General features: G+C 46.9%; 2 long non-coding RNA genes across 3 annotated transcripts in view; one reads left to right on the forward strand and one right to left on the reverse strand.

Moving 5' to 3' along the window:
- LOC146773115 (uncharacterized) overlaps positions 1-9,729 on the forward strand; it is a 47,295-nt gene extending 37,566 nt beyond the window's left edge. Inside the window, exon 3 of the long non-coding RNA XR_014972002.1 lies at positions 9,507-9,729. This is a non-coding gene — a long non-coding RNA (uncharacterized LOC146773115). The remainder of the gene's footprint in view (positions 1-9,506) is intronic.
- The window catches only part of LOC146773113 (uncharacterized), a 315,939-nt gene that overhangs the window by 194,636 nt on the left and 107,051 nt on the right, over positions 1-14,252 (reverse strand). The window lies entirely within an intron of this gene.

Below are 14,252 nucleotides of genomic sequence, written 5' to 3' on the forward strand. Positions count from 1 at the left end.
GGCACTAGTGCTCGGGTGGTAATATGCTGATGATAGGAAGGTAGTGAGGGGGTGGCAGTGCATAGCTAGACTGGCCATGACAGTGTGGGTTTGGTAACTCTTTAGTTTGCAGCAATAGTGTAGTGGATTGAATGTGGCAAGAAGTGTGATGATTCATTGCAGTTTTGGGATGTAAGGCAATCCTTGCTTAGGACTCATGTATTTCAATGGAAGCAGTCAGGTAGAACTATACACCCAAAACCACATGTTGAGGGAAAAGTAATCCTCTGAAAACAGTTAAGACTGCCTGTAGTTACTTTAACTTATACAGAGCTGACCTAACAGGCCACCACAGTACTGCACATTTTTTGCTTCGCAAACAAGGAGTGCACGTTTGTCTCTCACTGTATACAGATGATTTGGGCGAAATAGATACAATCCCTATTGTCTTCTGAAGCTTTCAGCTATCCTTCCCAAATACAAGGAGCCACGTTGGTTAACTGAGGAAATAAGCAAAATCAAGATTATGGTATTCCCAAAGGGCTGATGTAAGTTTTTATGGTCTGTAAATGGCACCAACATTGGTATGGTAAATGACTATGGTTGTTTAGGAAAACGTACTAAAATTCACAGTTTCAGGAGCAATCATTATTCAAGAGCTGGATCTGAGATTAGTAGATTTAAGGCTGCCAGGGCACCGTTTCCTGCACGTGTTTGACAAAGATTTTGGGAAAAATCACTGATTTGGTTGTGCTGCCATGCACTATACGAAGAACAGTTCACAGAAATCAGAATTAATAGTATGTAATGAAATGCAAAAGTAATTTAAAAGTTGCACTTCTCATTCCGTCATCCAATTACTACTAAGTAGAATTTCCTGAGGTAGATTAGTGGGGTTTTTGATTTGATCTCTCCCCGCGATGAAAATTTAAAGGACAACTAGTGGAAATATATACAAAACCTGAAAGCTTTTTTAAACAACTTTAACCTGTGAGATTTGGACTGGCTACTCTGTAAGTCAGGGAAAGCAAGGCTCAAACTAATAAAAAAGATCTTGCAACTTAGCTTTGCTGAGGATCCACAAAACGCAAAGGGCTCCCAAATTGGCGCTGTCTTGTTTCCCCCTTTACGATAAAATCGAACTTCATTGATACTTCACTTCAGGAACGTTATGAATACTTTAAGAGACATATTTCTTTGTTTCAGGCATTATTATAGCCTGCTATAGTGGGCTCAAGTGTTAAAGGCCTGATCGGAAGGCGCGGGCCTTCAACAAGGGAGAGGGCCTTTAATAGCCAATATAGCCTAGCTACGGCGCACTATAGGTCTAATATAGAACATTCTGCCCTCTAGTGGCAGAATTCTAACACAAAGAAAGGCCTTAGGGAGTCTGAGGGGATTTACATCACTTGGGCTCCCTCGGGCCTTTGTTATTCACAGCTCTTGCTGTGAACAAACATTGGAGCTCTGGGCTTTTTACAGCCATTGGAAGCCCGGAGCACTCCATTGTCTTCAATGGAGCGCCCAACATTTCCATGTTCTAAAAAGTGATGCAGCAGACCATTTGCCTATTGATGCACATTCATTCAATGTATTTTAGATGCAGACTGTAGGCTTTACAATCTGGCCCTTGCAAGGCTGAGGCATATTTATTTATTTAAACACAAGGTCATCTTGTTAACACAAAAGTCATCTTGTTAGCCTATGAGGCTTGAGTAAAGATACTTGTGAAAAATGTGTAATGTTTTATAGAATGTTCTTTCTTTACTCTCCCAAATAAGGTACGTGAAGCCTGGAGCCTGTGAGTGTTAGATGGCTACATTGTTTTTGGCTCTATATTTAAGCACTGCTCGTGCCTAAGTGATAGAAAAGTGAAATGATAAAATCATATTTATAGTGTAAAACAATGACACTGCTTGATAGCAAGATTAAGCCTCAAACCTCAAACGTATGTTGAGAAAGTGTCAGTATTTGATCACTTGGCAATTTGTTGCTAGTTAAATATGAAATTGGAACGAATAAGAAGATTTTCAAAACTAGGGTTGTGTGAACTTTACTAAATACACAACGTTGTATTACACTAATTATGCAATATGCAAATGCATCATTTAGTGCTATAATTGTGTCCTTGCGTCAATAGTTTTCTGCAAGGGACCATGTGCTGCGAATAGTCACTCATGTGCTGGCTATTCACTTTGTCCCCACTTTCCTGCTCTGCATATTTTATAACTAGGCGATTGCATTGCATGAAATTCCCGTAATTATGCCAACTTTCCCAGAATTACACCAGCATCATTTGCATTTTGTCCACAGCAGCATCAGAGGTGAGCATTAGAGCAGTTACAGACACCACCACCAGGGACAGCTGTTTTCTCACACAGAGCAGGTGCAGCTGTAGAGTTGCACGTCTGTCCTTCATATTAAAGTGTCTGCTGGGAGTAGGTGAACATTCTCCTCTACCACTCCACCTTTAACTACTATTGCAAGAAACCCTCATGGATAGGGGTCAGGTCCCATGGCAGGGACTGGGAACGCCTTCAAACAAGGGATGAGACTGAACTGAAGCAGAGAACCGCAGGAGAAACATGTTACTGAACGTTTTTTTCTTTTCTTAAGTTCACACTGACTAAAAGCCTAGTCATTATCAGCAGCCACTGCACATCCCCGTCTCTTGTGACTGCCCCCACCCCGCTCCAGTCTCTGAATCAGCACCCTCTCGCCCTGCACAGATGTCCTTACAAAGAGGAGGATTGTGAAAACAAACAGTTTAGTACGTCAAAGGCCTTACTGATAATTATCCTAACACCAGCGACTTTTGCCAGCTCTCTGTACACAGCACTTTAAAGGACAAAGGACTATTTGAAGTAGAAGAAAAAATACACGCTCTTGCAGAAAAGTCTGCTTTGATGTACGTCATGTATTTACCAGTCATGCTTCCTTGTAGTCTCCAGCCGCTGTCGCTGGTCAGGCATCTGCCACCTGCTTGCCAGGGACGGGTCTCTCCGACCCTAGCATGGCCAGGACAGCGCGGCAAGACTTCTAGTTTGAGCCGAGGGAGGTGGTGCATGCAATGTTCGGTGCGACAGAGGGGCAACTCTCGTATGCTGGGGGCAGTGTATACTGCATGTGTGTTACTTGGGATTCTGATTGGTCACCACATCAGTAAATGTGCTTGAACCCGGTGCTTAAATGAACTGGTGGCGTGGCCAGCCTCATCATTGTGATGGTGGATTTAAAAAGCATTCCTGAACGCGTATGTAGATTTACAATTTGCCCCTATAGTCACAAACATTTCTAGTATTTCTCCTGGAAATCCCCAGTTGCAACTTTCCACGCATCCTACAGGGAAGGTCTTGTAACATTATGTAGTCTTGCTATTTTTCCAATGAGGAATTGTACAATTCATGAGGAATTGTACAATTCAGCATAGGAGTGATGGAGCCCCAAATTGCAATGGTACATTTTTTACTCCACTGGAAAACTCTCAGCTTCTTCTCAATTCCACCCCTACCCCGGACAGCCATTCCCTGATAAACCCCAGGGGGAAGGCCCTGCCCTGAAACCCCCACAAAGTATGAGGGTGTTCCGTTGCACCTTCCACCCTGAAAGGCGCAATTCTATGTTAGGACCGGAGGCTATGCCTTTTTCCTTCGCTTTATTTTCTTCAGCAAGCCCTTTTTAAAACTTAAACAAACTGCTGTTGAAATATTTCTCCTACTTCCTAGTGTTCATGGGAGTAGTAGTCCTTCATCACTGTTCACAGTCCAGCCTCCACTTGGTCCCTCCTCAGTGTTTCCTCTTCCTTCGCTGCTCAGCAGCAAGTTAAGTCGTTTTTCCATTATCTCTTCTTGAGGGGAGGTATTTGTGCATGATTTGCGGGCTATTGGTGTTCTGTTTTTGGCATATTTCTGTTTTAACAGATTCCCCGAGGTCGCGGGACGGGTGTGTGTGTGTGTGTGCCTTACGCGACAATACTCCAAAACTGCGGTGGGGTCCTCCCACCGCTTGGTGGAGCTGTGCCCTCTCTCCTGGCAACGCGAGTTAGCACTAACGTTAGAGATTGCTGACGAGGGCAGCCTGGTAGAGAGGCGAGCTGGGGTGACGAGGGCAGCCTGGTAGAGAGGCGAGCCAGTGCCCAGCCTCCTGAGTGACAACGGTGTAACAGTCTTTAACACCCCCCTTTTGATTCTATACCCCGCTGGGGTCTGCACTGTTCTGGATTTGACGCCCTACAGGATAGTTAGTAGTGGTGACTGCAGCGACGCGTGGGGCACTTTCTTGGGAGGCAGAACCCCTTGCTATCCTTCAGGGCGCGAGTGTCCCCAGGGCTCTGCCCACAAATTTGTGAGCTTCAGGCCCACCCTGCCTGCTGGTTACAGGGGTTATTTACCAGTCACGCAAGACCAGGACCAGTACCAGGAAGCGGACGATCTGTCCTTCCTGCCATGGGATGATGATTTTTACCAGGCAGTTGACGACTCGATCTATAGAGCCGTGAATAAGGCCATGGAGCCCTCGGAACAGAGCCTCTCATCGCAGATTGAAGGGTTGGTGAGGGTTTTAACCATTTGGCGCAGAGTTCCCCAAGACACCGCAGGAACAGGGGCCCCCTCCCGCAAAGAAGCAGTGCAACCCAGGGGTGGACGCCAATGCTTTTGCACACCTAAAGCAGGCCTTTCTAGCACCGACCCCCACCCTGGTGCCGACGGCCCCCTGGATGGTCCCCAGGCCCCTCCCCGCACTGTCACTCCAGACCCCCAGGAAACTGGGGACTCCCCGGGAGACACAGCCTCCAGGTGCCTGCATCGTCGTCCATGGCTCCCCACCCCCCTTCCGTCCCAGAAGTCCTCTCGGTTATGCTGGACCCGGACAATATTGTCCACCCTCGGTCTACAAACTGGGTCCCAGCAGACAAGGTGGCTAAATATGTAGCGAGCTGTCTTCGGAAACCCATAGAGAAAGATGCTCGTAACCCCCTACGTGTGGAGTGCCCCCGCCCCTGTCTGAAGGACAAAGTCGCCGTCACCCCAGACATTGACCCCAAAATGGCGACATTCCCGGCCAAGTTCGTCAAGGACCCTAAAAAGGGTATTGGCCTTCTTGCAAGGACAATCTCCTCGATACCATAGGGCCAGTCACTAAACTCTAGATATGGCTGAGGAAATTAAAGCAATGGGTTCCCTGATCTCGCTGAGGTCCTGTCAGATTTGGCGCAGCATGCCATTGTATTCCTGGGGAACGCCAACTACGCGCTCTCCACTGAGACACACCGGTCACTATTAATAAAGTTGGACCCTAAGTTGTGAGACCTTGCCTCTTCGGAGGCAGGCGCTGTTGCCCGGGGAGGGCTCTTCGGAGACTCATTTGTGAAGGAACTGATTAAGTTCATGGCCATCTTCACGTCATTGCGAATATTGGACTGGGCCTTATCCAGAGTTTTTACCCCCCAGGTTTTCCAAGGGTCCAGTCGTGGCAGGGGCCGCTCAACCGGCCATCCCAACTACTTTAAACCTGACAGGGGGCAAGGCTCCAGGCGTGGCAAATACCAGGACAGCTCACATTTCAACACATTGAAGCCTCCGTGACCTCGGAACCTCTGTCCTCTTGTGGGGTACAAAGGACAAGCCAATAACTCTGGCAAAGGTGAGTGTGCTGCCTTCCATGCACCTGCGAGTGGGGGGGGGGGTCGCTTGGCACATTTCCTCCCGGCTTTGACCTCTCTCATGAGCAATGCTTAGGTACTGCAGATGGTTCAGGGCTTCCAGGTGGAGTTTCATGGCCGTCCTTACCAAGTGTCCCGCCCCCGCCCCATTTCTTTCTTTCAGTCGATAAGCGAGAAGATATCGGCCCTTCTCCAGAAGGGGGAGATTTGTTGTTCGACAGAGCATCCCCACGGGTTTGTCAGCAATGTCTTCCTTGTCAACAAGGCAGATGGGGGGCTCGGACCGTAAATCAACTTAAAAGAGTTCAATGAGTGGGTGGTTTATCACCATTTCGAAATGGAGGGTTTTCACCTTCTCAGGGACGTGTTGGACCATCCAGTCGAGAGGCCTCAACTGGATCTGAAGGACGCGCACCTCACCGTCCTGGTGTTTCTCCCTCACTGCCGGTTTCTGCAGTTCGTGTGGGATGGTCAGGTTTTCAAGTTTACCACTCTGCCTTTTGGGCTATCCTCAGCGCCCTGGTGCTTCACCAAGGTCCTCCGAATGGCTGTGGAGTTCCTCAGGGCTCAGGGCATTCGGATTATCATGTACTCGATGACATGCTCCTTATGGACCAATGCCCTTGGACTCTGACTAGTCATCTGCAAATAGCAGTCAACTTGCTGCAGGGGTTAGGGTGTGTCATCAACAGGAAGAAAGCTCTCCTTTCCCCGGTACAAAACGCGACCTTTCTTGGGTTTACAATAGCCAACTTTCTGGCCGGCAGGCTCAGTCAAGGAGGTTGAATCTAAGATCAGGCACGAACTCCGCCAAACTTTGGCCAAGCCACTTACCTCCCTGCGCCAACTGGCTTGCCTTGTAGGCCTTCTCTTCTCCTTGATCCAGGCCATCTTTCCCGGCCCTCTGCACTACCGTGCATTGCAGTGGCTCAAGGCACATAACCTTAGGAAGGGTCTGACTTACTCGCAATCCGTCCCTCTTACGCCAGTGGTGAAGGAGGAGATGGTTTGGTGGCTTACCCACATGGAGGCGTGGAATGGGTGAGCGATCTTCGGGTCCGCCCTGACATTGTAATAGAATCAAATGCCAGTCGAACCGTTTTGGGGGGGCAAATGTGGACAAATTTCCACTGGTAGAGCCTGGTCAGTACAAGAACACTCATTGCACATCAACTGTCTGGTGTTACTGGTGGGCTTGTTCGCGGTTCAGTGTTGGACGAAGGACAGAGTGCAGTCCTGTGTTCTCAAAATGGACAACATTTCTGCAGTCAGGTATATCAACCTCCTGGGCGGCACCAGGTCCTTTGCACTGGCGAATCTCGCCAAGGAGTTTTGGAATTCTGCCTGGACAATCTCAGGGGTCAGTCACGGCGGAATATCTCCTGAGCAGAGTGAACGAGATAGCGGATTGGCACGCTCGTCAGCTTCTGGATGCCAGTGTACGGAACCTGCACCCCTAGCTTTTCTCCCAGCTGATGGAAAGGTGGGGGCCTTGTTTAGTCGACTTATTTGCTTCGTGTCTGGATCATCAGTTAATGAGATTCTTCAGTTGGAGACCAGATCCTCAGGCGGAGGCGACAGATGCGTTCCTCCAGGACTGGTAGAAGGAACAGGGTTACGCGTTTCCCCCTTTCTCCATGATCACGCAAGTGTTGGCTCACGCTCGCCGCCAACAGGAGGAGGTGGTGTGGATCACCTCTCTTTGGAGGTCTCAAGTTTGGTTTCCAGTCCTTCTTGAATTTTCTTTGTATTTTCCAATCCGACTTGTTCACTTTTATCACATTCTGCTGGATCTGGATCTCAATCGCCAACTTCTGGTGTTGCAAGGGTCCCTGCAGTTGATAGCCTGTCCCAAAAGACCCAGGAGTGACCAACGACGTCTGAGATCCACCAGGTTGAGTCATTATTATCCAAAGCATGGGTGGATAGCACGACCAAAAAATACCGTTCAGCCTGGAACAGATGACGCCATTGGTGTATGCGATGAGGTGTCGATCCCGTGGGAGCAGATGTCGTACATATTCTTAATTTTCTGTGGAGCTTCGCGGAGGAAGGGTTGGCCTACAGGCCTATCAATACCTTCCACTCGGTGATCTCAGCGGGTCATAACCTATCCAGGGATCCCCGGTGGGCAACACCCATTTGTGTGTAGACTCCTGAGGGGCATTTGCCAATCTCTCCCACCAGAACCACGCTATTCTGCCTTGTGGGATGTGAATATAGTTTTGAACCTTTTCCTATCCTGGCAACCTAATAGATTTCTGTCACGCAAAGAATTCTCATGCAAAAACAACAATTGATGGACAGAATGCAGAACAATGTCATACATTCACCCCAGTACAGAGATCTGGGCCTAGATCCATCGTTTTTTTGCTCACCATGCCTTTCCAGTTTGAACCCCGGCCATATGCAAATCAGTCTTGACCCTGGCAACAGTCCAGCCCGAACTGCCAAGCCAGGTCCTCCCTGGACTGGAAACAAGCATCCTAGGACCGGTTTCGGGGTTTCATCCCTCTTCAGCCAGGATAGCTTGATTCCAGTGGCATGGAGAGCACGGGACCCACGTCTGGGCATACCCTTCCCACTCGGGGTGACAAATGCAAAAACAACAATTGATGGACAGGATGCAGAACAATGTCATACATTCACCCCAGTACAGAGATCTGGGCCTAGATCCATCGTTTTTTTGCTCACCATGCCTTTCCAGTTTGAACCCAGCCATATGCAAATCAGTCTTGACCCTGTGCCTCATGGGAACAGTCCAGCCCGAACTGCCAAGCCAGGTCCTCCCTGGACTGAAAACAAGCATCCTAGGACCGGTTTCGGGGTTTCACCCCTCTTCAGCCAGGATAGCTTGATTCCAGTGGCATGGAGAGCACGGGACCCACGTCTGGGCATACCCTTCCCACTCGGGGTGACAAATGCAAAAACAACAATTGATGGACAGAATGCAGAACAATGTCATAAATTCACCCCAGTACAGAGATCTGGGCCTAGATCCATCGTTTTTTTGCTCACCTTGCCTTTCCGCAAAGAATTCTCCGCAAAATTGGCGACTCTCTTATGCCTGGTTTCTTGCAGGCGTGTGTCTGACGTACGTGAACCAAAGACATCTTGGACAGAATGTTTATCTTGACATTTTGTCCTTCTACGGACTAAAAGAGACCCCAACCGGGGAAATCTCTTACCCAGCATTTTGAGAATCCCCTAAATTGTGCGCGGTGCAGTGCCTCTGAGCATATGAAGAATTGACAGAAGAGGTCTGCCCTCCCGGCGAAAGACAGCTGCTTATCGCTCTACGGAAACTGTACGAATCGGTTTCTTCACCATCCATAGCCAGATGGGTGTGTTGGGTGATGCAGGAGGCGAGGATTGACACCTGTAAGTTTGGTACCCACTCAACGAGAGGTGCTATGGCCTCTGAAGTATTTACGCTCAGGGCCCATTTGTAAGATTTTCTGCGCGGCCGACTGGTCCTCAGACTCGACCTATAAGAGGTTGTACTTCAAGCCAGTGTTAGAGGTCGCTCAACTGGTGGTGGACAAGCTTTGAACGGGCATAATCTGAGCCGCCGGTCCTGACATAGAATGAAAATGTGCATATCTCTAGTACAGGTAAGTTTCAATTCTAATAAGGACACAGAGGCAAGGATTATCCCACCTGGCGATTGATGAACATGCGGACCCTCCCGGTTCTGGAGTAAGTACTTGCTTTTTTTGGGTCCAATGGAATGTTGATCAATGTAAACTTTTGGTTCATGTTTATTTATTGCTTATGACCTTCTATGGCTCAGCAATGTCTCTTTAGTGTTTGCTCTAATGACTGATGTTTTTGGACTTGGTTCTGACGTTACCTGTTGTTGCAGGAAATTATGGGTCCAAACAGAATGCGTGAAGTTCGTAAAAAGGCTGTTCGCAGGAAGGAAGAGGAAACACTGAGGAGGGACCAAGTGGAGGCGGGACTGTGAAGAGTGATGAAGGACTCCTTTTGAAATGTTTCTCCTACTCCCCAGTGTTCATGGGAGTAGTAGTTTGTTTATTTTCTTCAGCAGCCATTTTTAGAACATAAAGTGAAGGAACGAGGCATAATCCTCGCCTCCGTGTCCTTAATAGAATTGAAACTTACCTGTACTAGAGCTAGGCACATTTTCACTCAACTGTGACCCTTTTCAACGGTGGTGGTAAAGTTTGAATGCAAACAAACTTACAGTTTTGCAGGCATGCGCCAGTTCTAGGGCTAATCATGCCTTGATCCTTCCACTTTCCACCCCTAGAGTGGCGTACAATTCAGCATGAGTACATTCATTTATACTTTCTAGGTCACCTTTTGTTTAATGCCTAGAAACGAGCTGTAAATATTGACATTTGCACATTTAAAGGTAAGTGACAACAACATTATGAATTGGGCACTTATGAGCAACAGGGGTTCTAAATAACCAGAGGGTACCTAGTATCCCCTTCTACTTACACTGCAATGGAAGACTTCGCGGTCATTAAAATATTGTTAAAGACAGATTTGAGATTGCTAATTACTGTATTAAATCAGCATGTTGGACCCCCCGCAGGGTAAGTCCCCAATGTTTGGCCACTTGCTTATGCACGTTGTACTACATTTCCCATTTTACAAATTAATTTTCTAAATAAATAAACCCATTTGTATAAGTCCTAAAACTGCAGATATCAAGGGCCTTGAGTGAATCTGGTCACTGCTGAGAAGAAACTGTGTGATACGAATTCAGGGCTGCTTTCCAGGTTGGAGGAGCGAAGGATAGTTCATTAGTTTCGAAGGCAGCCAGCTGGCCTCAGCCCACCAGCAATTTTACATGTGTCCTGTGTGGTCAGTCTGTCCCGGAGTTCTACCCACACTTAATGGCCAGTGTGTGTAATAAAGCCCGGTTGCTGTAAAATTAGGTTAAAACACGACAACAGAGGCTCGAGACTCTACAAATCCGACCAACACCAGGGGATGCAGTGGCAAAACAAGAGCAAGAACGGACAGCCAACATTTTGCAAAAACAAGCAGAAAAAGTGGTGCTGCATAATTTTCTATATCATCATTTGTTGCACAGCAAGGGCGATAGCACTGGGAAGTTACTAGCATGGTTCCTTCATTGTGAAAGGGACCCGGTGATTGCACTTTGAAACAAATAGGGAGACACAGTAAATAGACAGCTACAAATCAACAAGGCCTTTTGCAAATATTACAAAATGCTTTTCAGCCAGCTGACTGTTCGTCAGGGAGAAGGATGTTACCTGGTGCTGCGTACACACAGGCGATACATAAATGATCACGTGAACAGCATGGGTCATTGGAGATACCCATCACACAGGCAGCAATTAAAGCAGAAATAGCTGATCTGAATACATCTAAAAAATCCTGGCCAATAGGGCCTCCCAGCGGAATGGTAGCAAACATTCACAAGAATATTGCCTGAAAAGCTCCTAGTGGTATGTTGTGTAGTGAAGTTATTAGCCATGTCACATAGAATGATCAGGATGTCATTTGGAATGATGCAGGTCAGCTGGGAGACGGTTAGGAGAAGCGGTGCGAGGAAATAGGCATCGTCCAGGTACAAGGAATCCACGCATAGAAGGCTTTATACAGTGGAACTACTGCATCACGCCGCATTTCAAGAATGGCTGTGGGTAAACACCAGCAACTTGTTAAGCCAACTTCCGTGTCCATCGGAAACGGATTCTTCACAAAATACTACTTAAGGTACTTTTGAAATTTACCTTTTTGGCTCATTAATTAATTGCCGGTTTGCACGCGGATCCTACGGTGACCGCTTCGAGATGAAGCTCGCGCACCTCACAAACCGTTAAAGCGGTGGCACGGATCAGCTCACGTCAAAGGAGGCGCTTGCGTGCATACTGGATTAGACTGCAGTTTGTGCCCCACCGCCATTGGAAAATAACATACGACGCTGTCAGGCAGCCATACTTTGGGGCTAGGAGATCTCACAAAGGGGATCAGTTTAGGGTGACCAGATTCTCAAAACAAAAAACGGGGACAGGTCATAGACCTAGAAGTAGGACTAAGGTTTGCAGTAACCATCGACATAAAAGTAGGACTATTTGACAGCTGTCATAGACATAGAAAAAGGACTACAAGGACAGCTCCCTCCATAAGACCGAGATGAAGCATTACAGACGACAAATCAGAGGTCTTTTACCGACAGTAACCATTAATTCCATTGAAACAGACTTTGCCTCAACATTTGCTATAGTTGGTGACCACCCTGTATTACAATATATCTTTCACCCAGGTCTCCTCTAGCAGAGCTAGTCAGACTTTAATACGATGACTTTCTCAAAGGTGCGTGCAGGATGTTTTCGGGTCCACAATAAACATGTAAAGTTCTACAGCAGTAATACTTGTCTAGAGACAGTCTAACCGAAGAGCAATGCACCCCTGGCCAGTCGTCCCTCTGGCACCAGCCTAACTCTTGTCCAACACCATTACATAAATATGAGGCATGCAATAAGTGTGTGAGAGGGGATATATTGCCTTTAATGAATTATAAACTCTAATTGACAAATAATAATTTACACTAATAAAACAGTTTCAGACGTCTAAAATGGTAGAATGAATAATATTAAACTGTAATAATAAAAGCACATGTGTATGAAAAGTTGCAAGGATTCTTTAGGTTAAGAGATGGTGAAGAGACAATTTTTAAGGTACATCAGACACTTGACATTCAAAAATGATGTGGAAAAGATTATCTAGGGGAGCTTTACACTTTTAGCAAGAGGAATTCTCTTTACGAGTCTATTTTAGTAACTTTAGCAGAGTTCAATATTATTTCAAAACAATTCTTTGTTGAATTTAAATTGTTTCAAGATTCATATTAGTTTTTGTCATACCTCATGTGGGCTACATAATGACAGAGATTGTCATCAGACTTGCAATTATACATCTTGGAAGATCATGAGGGGCCTAATTCAGAGTCCTGCGGTTAGGGTACTTCATCAGAAACTTGACTGACTACCTTGTCTGCAAAATCCTCTGCTTGCCCACTCTATTTTGATTAGAGCAGGCTGCCTGCGCTCCAACAGCATTGCCCCTTCAGGCTCTGCTCACGGAAATTTCACTTCAACCGCCCAGCAGAGTATGGGAAGTTAGAGTAAAGGCATCAGACGGTCTCAATTATTTCGAGTGAACAATATGATGTGCCCTTCTTTCCGTCCAATACTGCCCAATAGAATCTGGTGGTCACAAACAGAAAAACAAATAATCATACCCAACACCAAGATATAAAACACTCAGGGTGTGGGGGCATTTTTGTATTGTTTAGAATAATCTTCCACTTTAGAAGTTTGTTTCGAATAAACAAATATGTTTGGAGCGCGGTCATCAGAAACATGGCGGGCATGCACCAAACTTTTTGAGCAACAAAGATCACTGCAGGGCTGAAGGTGTTCTCTTGATAAGGTGTCAGGCCAGACTGATGGAGGCAATGAACGATGGCTGCCACGTCATGATGATGTAGGTTGCGCTGCGTGAACAAAGAGAAGGGAAATCCCGAGAGAAAATGTCTCTCTTCAAAGGATTTCCCTTCCTGCTACAGCGCTCACCAGGCGCGCAACACCCATTGAACTCAAAGGGCTTCAGCCCCCCCCCCCCCCCCTCCCTCGTGTGTGGCAGCCCGGGATGAGACCGCTTCCCGGGCAGACACAAAGCCGTGCCAGAGCACTTCACAGGTCTTTAAAAAGACCATTTGCATGTTAATGAGGCCTTGCTGTTGTTTCACCCCTTCTAAGAGCCCCTGCAGCTCCACTCTGCCTAGATTCAGCCCCCCCACCCCCGAAATCAGCGCCACTCTGCCTACTGTTTGAAGATTCAGCCCCCCCCCCCCCCGAAATTTTTGCTTAGTCCCCCCCCCCCCCGAAATTTGGCTCTAGTTGCGCCTCTGGCGCTCACCACAGTGAAGTCACACGCAGTGAAAACAGAGCATGCGCGCAACCGGAACAGTTAAAAAACGGGACATTTCTGTGTTTAACCCGGACACTGTTCTAAAACGGGGACATTTGACTCACTTTGAGAGAAGTGTCGGGACACGGGGACACTTCTCCAAAAACGGGGACCGTCCGGGGAAAACCGGGACGTCTGGTCACCCTAGATCAGTTTCTATTACGTCTCTTCAGTGACCGTCACACTTGAGATAAACTGGCCAACCTGTTGGATTACTGAGATTGAAGACACGCTGGAAGTTAAGTTTTTATTTTGTTTAACATCACAGTGACTGCAACGCTTCAGTCTATATGCCGATTATAATTTATCCTTCAAACTAGCAAAATAATTGACAACGAGGTACTCCACTGACCATATTTCAGTGGTGGCTGGTGACATTTCAAAGTGGTGAGGCGTAAAAGCTGGGATGATTTTTACTTAGCGAGTCTGTCCAACATAAGGATGTTCATCCAATGCATCATTCACCCAATTAACCCCCAATTTATTCCAAACATGTTTCCATCTTCCTCTGGATTCATCCGTTTATCCTTACTTCTAGACACTCTCCTTCTTATTCACTCAGTTACCTACCCAACCATCTAGGTATCAATTTAATAGAAAATCATCCATTCATTTGTCCATCATATGGATTATT

The sequence above is a fragment of the Triturus cristatus genome, chromosome 12 (genome assembly GCF_964204655.1).
Source record: "Triturus cristatus chromosome 12, aTriCri1.1, whole genome shotgun sequence".
Taxonomy (NCBI): Eukaryota; Metazoa; Chordata; class Amphibia; order Caudata; family Salamandridae; genus Triturus; species Triturus cristatus.